General features: G+C 34.2%; 1 protein-coding gene and 1 pseudogene across 1 annotated transcript in view; one reads left to right on the forward strand and one right to left on the reverse strand.

The window, feature by feature from the left end:
* LOC138320691 (nascent polypeptide-associated complex subunit alpha-like) overlaps positions 1 to 12,614 on the reverse strand; it is an 88,657-nt gene that overhangs the window by 27,342 nt on the left and 48,701 nt on the right. The window lies entirely within an intron of this gene.
* The window catches only part of LOC138320687 (uncharacterized), a 28,852-nt pseudogene continuing 21,629 nt past the window's right edge, over positions 5,392 to 12,614 (forward strand).

Raw genomic sequence — 12,614 nt, forward strand, 5'->3', positions numbered from 1 at the left:
CTATCTCTTATTACTTGCCAAATCTTGAGAGGACCATGTCTGTGGAATAAAGGGGATGTAACTCTTGATAGATCATAATGACAATACATATACACGGGAAAATTGTATTTTTAACTGGTTACTTGGTTATATGAGGGGATAAAATGAAAAGTTTCTGGAACTATGAAGAAGATTTTTTTAACTTTCCTTTTCACAGGTAGAAATTATAATAGCAAGTATATATTATTTCGTGTATTGTAAATATCATATTAAATTTGCACTGTACATATTTACTGCACTTAGGAGTAAAACAAGTAATCAAGTTTAAAACGTGTTGGCTAGATCAACAAAACAACCTTAGAAAGTCAGACAGCCCTACTTTTGAGAATTCTTTGTAGTTCTCAATGGTTAAAAATGAATATTTCTTGTACTCATTTTGATGGTATTATATTTTTCTAAACCAATATTGAAATCAGATTTTATTTATTTTGCTAACGTTTGGAAGCTGGCTGTAAAAATGTGTTAGAAATATTTTTGAAAGATAAGTGGTTATCAATTAATTATGATTTGATATCTCTAATGATAAAATGATAATTTCCAATGCTAATTATGTTGGCTATTGGTAGTACTTTAGAGATATACCCGTTACTGCCACTGTCTCTGACGTATCTTTGGAGATCTTGACGATGTCTTAAGTTTCTTTCTAAATATTGAGTTGTAAATATTTTGTATATGAGAGATGGACCACTTCACCAAAGATTCTGTCAGGTATTTTCTGATATATGTTTATTTTACTACAAATCGATACATACTTGCTATGAGTACAGAGATTTTTGGACCCACGTATTAGATTTAATTAGATTTTCGTTGTTTTTGTACAATAATTGATTGTTCGTGTGATGTTTATGGAATCTTACATATTTACAGTCGTTCATTCCCACATTTTACTTCTGGTTCACATCTATGTATTATTTTATTATCAATATATTCAAAACAATAACTGCCTGCGAGAAAATCTGCATGATTCTTTCACAAAAGCTTGTATATGTCTATCATACAGTAGCACTTGTTGTAGTATGTATGTTGTAGAATATGTGTAAATTTTAGTAAGTATTCATTATTCATATGTGACATTTGAACTGTTTTTTGTTATTGAATTTATATTTTATAAACTGTGTATAAGTTTAACGCACGTTTCTTACAAATAAGGACATGTTTTAACCTAGAAATTAATTGGCTTTGTAATCCTAGTGGTAAAAGTACAATATCATGTATTTTAGTAAATACATGTACATGTGGTTGTACTATATTAAACAATAACTCTTACTTTAATATTGATACCAATTAGTTGAAAGTTTTAAAACGAAATAAAACTTATTCACCCTCAGTATATTATTTTATAAAGCAAAACACTAAAACGGCATTTCTTTGTTTAAGAATGAGAAAAACATTGACATTCATCTCATAGCAATTAATGCTAACAAATTAATTGCCCATGTTATAATGCCAATCAATTTTAGAATCTCATTACCAAACGGTGCGGGTTTGGATGAAGGATAAGCAAATATCGGATTTTGATGTTTTTTGGGGTTTTTTTTTGTGATAATTAGTTACTTCGTTCGGGTCGATTTCATGAATTTTTAGAACAATTAATTTATTTCAGAAATTAGATTCACCGGAGTGTATCGATGTACATGTAATTATGTTATTGTTATAACTTTCACTACTAGGAAAAGTACATATTTCAAACGAAGGAATGCTCTTTTTCTCTTGAATCATCACGAAAATCCTTATACATAGTAGTGTACGATATACACTCTGCGGAGTCATTTCCTTTTTGTTAGTCGTGATATTTAGATAGGACCAATTTCTCCCCAAATTATACAATATACAATTTTTTTACTATTTTACCTTTGGTATCTTATTTAGCACAATTTTAGCTATTTTACATTATGAAGCATTTAATTAGTTATCAAAATAAAACATATTTAAATGTTAAAAGTAAATTACAGTAAGTTGCAATTTACTTACCTGTATATATGTATCTGTGATATATGTTGATATACGCATGCCGTCCATATTGTCCGAGTCAAGTAATTGAAATGCCTATTGCTATTGTTCCCCGTCTTATTGTCTCCCAAATTTCCTGTAAATAGTATATCAAATATAAACTATTTCCAGCTATTTACGTGATCTAATTCTAATTGGTGGAAGAATCGCATCTAACTAAATGTTAAAATAATAATTCACTTGTTTTAGTATACCTTTGGAGTAAACAGAATTCCTTTTATAAGTATATAAAAAAGAGAAAGCACAAACTTTTTTTTTTCATTTTCAAAGATGAAAATGATAGTCAATGAAATATTATTTTGCATGATTATGTAATAAGATGATAAGTTGTGTTGTTTTATGTTATTTGTCCGTTTTATGAAATATAAAAACAACTTTTCTGATAAAACACGATGATATTTGTTTATGTTTTATAACATCTGCTAGCTAGTCATGCCTTGTACAAGTGGACCGTCATAGAATATTAATAAATAAAAAGTACATTCCAAACTCAAGTTGTCTGTGTTATGTAATACTCGTTGTTGTGAATGGAAATGATCGTATAATGTGTTGTGCCTACCTTTTAAAACAATTCTGATTAATTTGGAGCAATCCATAGAAGAAATAGTACCAATACATAGCTCTTATTAACTAATGCAAGAGAAAATTGACGGAGTAGTTTGAACTTGCCAAATACTGTAATTCAAATGAGAATTTCAATTTGAGGATCACACTCTATCACTTAAATTAAGTTAGAGTCGTTTTGTTTTAAAAGTAACGGGAACCTACAGATTAGCCATACTGAGTCTGACTTCTTACCTAGTCTTACCTAGTGTCAAGTCATGTTTTTTTCCGTTCAAGTCGGCAACTGTTTGAGAAACATCTTAGTCAGTATACAGGAAGTGGATGGGATAAATTACCTTCGATTAGTTGAAATAAGGGATAGGAGAACTATCAAATCCAATCCATCAGAACAAGATCAGGGATACTACAACACATCAACGGAGAATTCAATGTCTAGAATCTACAGTTTGGGTTAAAATATTAGCAATGGGAATGTCATTTCTTTGTATAGCCCGTTTGCTTTTTTTCTATTTCTGTTTTAATATCTTTAAAAACGTAGCAAACTACATTTCTGTTTTAATGGGACGGATAACTAAAAGCAGCTTAACAAATAAAATTTCACTGAATATATCCATATCTGTTTCGTGATCATTGGACAAGCCACTATTACTATACATGTATATATACCACTAACGGTCTCCCAAGCATTACACAGGACACAGCCTTGCATGCTTTTGTTCATTCATAGCCATTGAAATGTACTTATTCTAAACGAACAATGACATATGTGTTCGGGCTTCTCCTCCTCAGCAGCTATTTGATAATACAATATCCCGGAGCTATGGTTTGTCCTGAAATAGCCGTCCATCACTCCACTCGACATTACAAAGAGAGGTCAATGGTTTAGTGAACTGTCACTTCTTTTGTATATAGTACTTACTAAAGTACAGAAAGACGACGGCTCGTGAGTAGGAAGCGGGGACAATAGAGGCATCAGAGTACTACAGAAGGATTTGTGTGGCAATATAAAGATAAAAGCCAAGAAAATAAATAAAGAATTGATAGTTATACGTATAACGTATTTGTTACGAACATGTCTATATAATAAATAGGGCTAGTGAGACATGTTTTCATAGAAAACACCTAAGAAATTTCCCCATATCAAGAAACGAAAGCTTAATTGTTGTTTAAAGTTGCTAAAAAGTTCAGAACTTATGCATACATAGAAAGTTTTGGAAGCTATTTTAGGAATATGTGTACAAAAAGAGAGGATTTGTTTATTAAAAAGGATATAGAAACAAGTTGTAACCCTTTAAATGTAATTGGTTTTCTCTTTGATGTGTTATAAATATAAAACAATTAACTCACCTCGTATGTACTTGTGATGTGGGAAATTAGCCTGGGAATCCTTTATGAAGAAAATGAAAAATACAATATTGTATTTTAGGAATACATAAGTAAAATCTGTGAAAACAAAAGTTGAATGAATATGATGATGTGAGTTTTTTATTCTTGTATATTGTTATTGGCGGAAATGTCTTCGTACCGTTCAAAGTAATCAATATTAAAACTTGTCCATATTAGCCATAGTTAAGTGTTGCAACAGGTCAAACGAGTGATTAGTCGTCAGTTATATACTCTTTGTGTTTTACACGAATCAATGTGACCTCCAAACAACAGTTAACTTATCATATCTAGTGCCCAATAACAAAATACTACCATGTCACCATGTTCGTGTCATCAAATGTACCACAATGTGACACCATAACCTTCAGGTCTGCGTTCAATGTGACCGTAGTCGAGGGTCTATAAGTCAGCCTAGAATACATGATGAACACATTTAACAAATAGTGTGTATGATTTATTTTACTACGTTTTATAATATGAACCATTTATTGTGGACATACTATCAATTTCCTGGTTGCAAAAACATGAAAGTATAAGGATTGACATTTAACAAAATTGCCATTGTTTCGTAGGTTGACTCCGAAAGGATCTCTATACAAAATAAGTTGATAACTAGAAAACCAAACATGGGAGTACTCGCTTATGTTTAATGTTAGATGATAAACATTAATTTCAAATTCATGTAGGAATCCGTTTTCTTTCCCGCAATTTCAGTTACATTGCATAAACGTAAATTTTGATGAATGAAATATGATAATAAAGATAGAATAAAAGTCATCATTGGGACAATGTATAATACACACAAAGAATTGACCGATGACCATTGTACTTTTGTCCTTATCAAGATGCACAGGGCGCCTGGAAATAAAATACATTTTAGCACGATGACCTTTACGATATACTTTATACGCAAAATTATGACATGTGCTTATCTAGTGTGATAGCATATCGAAATATTTTCAGGCGAGTTTCTATGCCAAGTAATTCATATCACATTACAGTGTTTTTGAATTTTTGCTCTGTATAAGTACATAAATATATAAATGAGTGATTAATTTAGAATAGTTTGTGCACGTAAACGATGATTAAGTTATTATTCATACTCACAGTACATTCTCTCTCGCCATAGCAATAAAAATCAAACTTTTTATATCAGTATGTGCGCGCCTATTTTCAAGCTACGATGAAAACCAATGCAATGATGTGACCGTCATATTGATATAGATCTATAGCATATAATCTGGTTGTGTCAATCATGTAATCGAGTTCACGTTGAGTTCATAAACACGATCCGGTATCCTACGTGACTGACCCTCTATATATTATATGTATGTCAGGACGAAATGGACATCGCCGATGTCTATATAGCTCCACAACTATTAATCACAGGTATATTCACGAGAGTTTCACCTGTAGTAAACACAGGTGCTAGACCCTCCAAATGGATCAGGCCCTACCTACGCTGCGTTAGATAAAGGTAAGCTTTACTATGTCGTTAAAGCTGGATGTAATATAACATGGATCTATGATAGAGTCTTGTTTAACAATTACTTTGCGTTTACTTAAGACAATTATGAAGTAATTGCATCATTAATAATTTTATGACTTTCTAACATAGTCTCATTTTCCCCTTAGATTTTAAAAAAGCATAGTGTATTTAGCAGCAAAACCTTGATTTTTTTATCATTCGTTGTACCTCTTCAACAGCTATCCATTCCAAAGCATCTATGGATACTCGTCTAATACCTTATTGTTTAAACACGAACAAAACTTAGTATTAAACCTACATACCTACTAATCAAATATACATGGCATGCTTAACTTTATTTTTTACTGGGCTATCATACCTAAAAATGAATAAGATTATTTAGTTATAACCATGGTAACCTGTCTACTGACGTCATACCATGAATGGTGTAAGTTTCATCTTTCCGTGACGTGACAGACCTACTGTAACCATACTCCCAGAAGGAAATTATTAAGTGTAACTACAGCATCAAGGATGTCTTAGGTTGTCGCCGAGACTCACAGAGATCGTCTGGATGTGACCTATATTTCAGTTATTATCAATAAAGACAGAACTATCACATCTACTGTAAACTCAACCGCTAAGCCATGGCCATCTATTGTTTATAGACAAACCATACACCTGAAAATGACGTACCTCCTTGGAAATACACTCAGGTAAAAACGGCAGATTTATTGCAGCTTGTAAATGTCAAGTTGTTAATAAAACGATAGAAAGAAACCCAGGACGACCTTCATTAAATTGTATTATATAGAACCATGGGTATCTAGTGTCCACCTTAAAGCCAGGTATAACATTCGAAGAGTATCGGTTGGAGTTACAGGACTGGGATGCCAATTGGCCGGCGTTGGGCAGTTTCATTGTAGCAATATTTGTTTTCTGAAGTGTTAACTTATGTGCCTATACAATGTATATATGTGTTATTTACTTTGTCTGTGTGTTTGAGAGAGTGCTCTGTGTCGATTTATCACATTAATTACGTTGGTGTTCAATGATTTATTTTACTTCGTGTGCTTATCATGTCACACAAATTCGTGAACATATACTTGTATTTCCCTAAGAATAACTTGCTGTAGCAATATACAGACTTTGTTTAGGGATCTTAATGATAGAATTAATGGTGTGTGTGGTTAGTTAGACGGGAACATTCACATATTGTTTGAATAAAACCTAATCAAGCATGGACAACTTTATTGATAATTAACTTTTACAGAACGCCTGCATCACATTATCTAGCTCATTGTTATAACTGAATCATTATTACAGCCAAATCAGAAACAACCAGGAAAGTCATTTTTATGGAGCTATGTCGAGCTCGCTATCAACCCCTATAGAATACTGTATTCCATACCTTACTGGATATTTAAAAGAATAATTCGATCATGGATACCTTGGTAGAAAGTTTTGTCAACACAGGTCTATCAATAAAATAACAACTTCCAAATTGGCTTGTCATAATGAAATTCTTCTGAGGATGTTGATAAACATTTCAACATTATACCGTAATTGTAACTCTATGACAGTTATGACATTCTCCAGATATTGCCATCAATCATCTAGGCTAATTAAAGACGTGCAGTGTTAAAACATGGAATGGAGCTGACATTCTGTATTTGATGTTAATAATACGACAATGATCACGGTATGGATTTGATATAAGTAAGATTAATGTCTACTTTTCCCTGGTGTACATACATTCAAAATATTCAGGTTGGGTTTGTTTACGTAATAAGTTGATGAAGGAAGGTTTTCTAAAAGTTATTTCTGTTTAGGTAGTTAAGTTACAACGTCTCCTCGAGACTGTACTCCTCCTCAACACGGCTTAACGATGACTACGAAATATTAGGTCAGCTAAATGTCTGACTTAAGGAGGCTTTCTGATAATGCAGGCTTTCTGTGGGGAGGTTCGTAATTATACGTTCAATGTGAATGTCAGGCTTATAAAGTTTTTGTAGTAGTGGGCTGGATAACAACAAATATCTGGAGAACACTGCATTATGTAACTCAGGTACCTTTTAATTCGTGTCTATGTGAATTCTCGCAAAATATCTTCATAAAATGTGATATTATACAATTTCAACGGCATTTCAAGGCATTCGCTGTGACCTTCTGTAGTTCAAATATCTTATTTATTGAAATTCAATAATACGCAGGTTTAGTGTTGCAAATGTTGAAGTTAAATGGTGTCGTTTTAGAACTTTTATTGCAAGTTACATCAAACAAGCCAGTAATCTAATGATAAGGATTAATAAATAATTGAAGATGACGATATATAGACTTTGTCGGCAGTAAATTTGGCTGAGTCATACTGTTGACACGTCCACGAGATGCTCAGTATATATAAGGCGTCCTTCAGGTGGTAACGAGACATGTGTCTGACGCTTCATCAGTCACAGAAGAAGGTCAAAGGTCGCACACAATAAGGTCAAGGGCTAACATAACACTGCTATCAGAGTGTATATCGGAACAGGTATTAATAGTGTTTACTTTTAATAAACATACTCCTTAATGTAAAGTACTTAGTTAAAATAGTTTTTTCTTCATTCAATGGAAACAGTAATTTACTCTTAAAAAATGAAAGGGGAAACAACCCAGATAATGATATGACTTATCATCTGATGTAATATTCCTTTTCTTACATCTTATATCGAATTTAGTTTAACTTTCTCAGAGAGATTGATTGCAGTATTTACATTTCATTAATTTAATTCACATTAATTGAAGAAATGCTAATTATTTGCGTCATTAAACTTTACATTATAACTGTACTTCCTTAAACATGTTTTACTGTATTTATATAGCTATGTACTTTAAGTGCATAATTATATAAATACAGTAAAACATGTTAATATATAGATTTACAATAATGCTGGCCAATGTAATGGTCTGAATATATGGAATCGAATGAGAACAAAGAATGAAGATAAAAACATGACATACTGTATATAGACTTGACAGGTAGATTTAGTCCTTGTTTTTGTAAGAGATATGTGCTGTACAGGTATCTATGGGACTTGTCAGACAGATTTAGTCCTTGTTTTTGTAAGAGATATGTGCTGTACAGGTATCTATGGGACTTGTCAGACAGATTTAGTCCTTGTTTTTGTAAAAGATATGTGCTGTACAGGTATCTATGGGACTTGTCAGACAGATTAAGTCCTTGTTTTTGTAAGAGATATGTGCTGTACAGGTATCTATGGGACTTGTCAGACAGATTTAGTCCTTGTTTTTGTAAGAGATATGTGCTGTACAGGTATCTATGGGACTTGTCAGACAGATTTAGTCCTTGTTTTTGTAAAAGATATGTGCTGTACAGGTATCTATGGGACTTGTCAGACAGATTAAGTCCTTGTTTTTGTAAAAGATATGTGCTGTACAGGTATCTACGGAACTTGTCAGACAGATTTAGTCCTTGTTTTTGTAAGAGATATGTGCTGTACAGGTATCTATGGGACTTGTCAGACAGATTTAGTCCTTGTTTTTGTAAGAGATATGTGCTGTACAGGTATCTATGGGACTTGTCAGACAGATTTAATTCTTGTTTTTGTAAAAGATATGTGCTGAAAAGGTATCTATGGGACTTGTCAGACAGATTAAGTCCTTGTTTTTGTAAAAGATATGTGCTGTACAGGTATCTACGGAACTTGTCAGACAGATTTAGTCCTTGTTTTTGTAAGAGATATGTGCTGTACAGGTATCTATGGGACTTGTCAGACAGATTAAGTCCTTGTTTTTGTAAGAGATAGGTGCGGTACAGGTATATATGAAACTTGTCAGACACATTAAGTCCATGTTTTTGTAAGAGGTGGGTGTTTGTACAGGTATCTATGGGACTTGTCAGACATATTTAGTCCTTGTTTTTGTAAGAGATGGATGCTGTACAGGTATCTACGGAACTTGTCAGACAGATTTAGTCCTTATTTTTGTAAGAGATAGGTACTGTACAGTTATTTATGGGACTTGTCAGACAGGTTTAGCCCTTGTTTTTGTAAGAGACAGAAGCTGTACAGGTATCTATGAAACTTGTCAGACATATTTAGCCCTTGTTTTGTATGTTTTGTAAGAGATAGGAGCTGTACAGGTATCTATGGGACATGTCAGACATATTTAGTCCTTGTAAGAGATAGATGCTGTACAGGTATCTACGGAACTTGTCAGACAGATTTAGTCCTTATTTTTGTAAGAGATAGGTACTGTACAGGTATCTATGGGACTTATCAGACATATTTAGCCCTTGTTTTGTAGAAGATAGGAGCTGTACAGGTATCTATGGGGCATGTCAGACATATTTAGTCCTTGTAAGAGATAGGTGCGGTACAGGTATATATGAAACTTGTCACACAGATTTAGTCCTTGTTTTTGTAAGAGATAGTAGCTGTACAGGTACCTATGGGACTTGTCAGATACATTAAGTCCATGTTTGTGTAAAAGATAGGTGCTGTACAGGTATCTATGGGACATGTCAGACATATTTAGTCCTTGTAAGAGATAGGTGCGGTACAGGTATATATGAAACTTGTCACACAGATTTAGTCCTTGTTTTTGTAAGAGATAGAAGCTGTACAGGTACCTATGGGACTTGTCAGATACATTAAGTCCATGTTTTTGTAAGAGATAGGTGCTGCACAGGTATCTATGGGGCTGGTCAGACACATTAAGTCCATGTTTTTGTAAGAGATAGGTGCAGTACAGTTATCTATGGGACTTGTCAGACACATTAATTCCATGTTTTTGTAAGAGATAGGTGCTGTACAGTTATCTATGGGACTTGTCAGACACATAAAGTCCGTGTTTTTGTAAGAGATAGGTGCTGTACAGGTACCTATGGGACTTGTCAGACACATAAAGTCCATGTTTTTGTAAGAGATAGGTGCTGCACATGTATCTATGGGGCTGGTCAGACACATTAAGTCCATGTTTTTGTAAGAGATAGGTGCAGTACAGTTATCTATGGGACTTGTCAGACACATTAATTCCATGTTTTTGTAAGAGATAGGTGCTGTACAGTTATCTATGGGACTTGTCAGACATATTTAGTCCTTGTTTATTTAAGAGATAGTAGCTGTACAGGTACCTATGGGACTTGTCAGATACATTAAGTCCATGTTTGTGTAAGAGATAGGTGCTGTACAGGTATCTATGGGACTTGTCAGACAGATTTAGTCCTTGTTTTTGTAAGAGATATGTGCTGTACAGGTATCTATGGGACTTGTCAGACAGATTTAGTCCTTGTTTTTGTAAAAGATATGTGCTGAAAAGGTATCTATGGGACTTGTCAGACAGATTAAGTCCTTGTTTTTGTAAAAGATATGTGCTGTACAGGTATCTACGGAACTTGTCAGACAGATTTAGTCCTTGTTTTTGTAAAAGATATGTGCTGTACAGGTATCTACGGAACTTGTCAGACAGATTTAGTCCATGTTTTTGTAAGAGATAGGTGCGGTACAGGTAGATATGAAACTTGTCAGACACATTAAGTCCATGTTTTTGTAAGAGGTGGGTGTTGTACAGGTATCTATGGGACTTGTCAGACATATTTAGTCCTTGTTTTTGTAAGAGATGGATGCTGTACAGGTATCTACGGAACTTGTCAGACAGATTTAGTCCTTATTTTTGTAAGAGATAGGTACTGTACAGTTATTTATGGGACTTGTCAGACAGGTTTAGCCCTTGTTTTTGTAAGAGACAGAAGCTGTACAGGTATCTATGAAACTTGTCAGACATATTTAGCCCTTGTTTTGTATGTTTTGTAAGAGATAGGAGCTGTACAGGTATCTATGGGACATGTCAGACATATTTAGTCCTTGTAAGAGATAGATGCTGTACAGGTATCTACGGAACTTGTCAGACAGATTTAGTCCTTATTTTTGTAAGAGATAGGTACTCTACAGGTATCTATGGGACTTGTCAGACATATTTAGCCCTTGTTTTGTAGAAGATAGGAGCTGTACAGGTATCTATGGGGCATGTCAGACATATTTAGTCCTTGTAAGAGATAGGTGCGGTACAGGTATATATGAAACTTGTCACACAGATTTAGTCCTTGTTTTTGTAAGAGATAGTAGCTGTACAGGTACCTATGGGACTTGTCAGATACATTAAGTCCATGTTTGTGTAAGAGATAGGTGCTGTACAGGTATCTATGGGACATGTCAGACATATTTAGTCCTTGTAAGAGATAAGTGCGGTACAGGTATATATGAAACTTGTCACACAGATTTAGTCCTTGTTTTTGTAAGAGATAGTAGCTGTACAGGTACCTATGGGACTTGTCAGATACATTAAGTCCATGTTTTTGTAAGAGATAGGTGCTGCACAGGTATCTATGGGGCTGGTCAGACACATTAAGGCCGTGTTTTTGTAAGAGATAGGTGCAGTACAGTTATCTATGGGACTTGTCAGACACATTAATTCCATGTTTTTGTAAGAGATAGGTGCTGTACAGTTATCTATGGGACTTGTCAGACACATTAAGTCCGTGTTTTTGTAAGAGATAGGTGCAGTACAGGTACCTATGGGACTTGTCAGACACATAAAGTCCATGTTTTTGTAAGAGATAGGTGCTGCACAGGTATCTATGGGGCTGGTCAGACACATTAAGTCCATGTTTTTGTAAGAGATAGGTGCAGTACAGTTATCTATGGGACTTGTCAGACACATTAATTCCATGTTTTTGTAAGAGATAGGTGCTGTACAGTTATCTATGGGACTTGTCAGACACATAAAGTCCGTGTTTTTGTAAGAGATAGGTGCTGTACAGGTATCTATGGGACATGTCAGACATATTTAGTCCTTGTTTATGTAAGAGATAGTAGCTGTACAGGTACCTATGGGACTTGTCAGATACATTAAGTCCATGTTTGTGTAAGAGATAGGTGCTGTACAGGTATCTATGGGACATGTCAGACATATTTAGTCCTTGTAAGAGATAGGTGCGGTACATGTATATATGAAACTTGTCACACAGATTTAGTCCTTGTTTTGTAAGCGATAGTAGCTGTACAGGTACCTATGGGACTTGTCAGATACATTAAGTCCATGTTTGTGTAAGAGATAGGTGTTGTACAGTTATCTATGGGACTTGTCA

This window comes from Argopecten irradians, chromosome 4 (assembly GCF_041381155.1).
Source record: "Argopecten irradians isolate NY chromosome 4, Ai_NY, whole genome shotgun sequence".
Classification (NCBI taxonomy): Eukaryota; Metazoa; Mollusca; class Bivalvia; order Pectinida; family Pectinidae; genus Argopecten; species Argopecten irradians.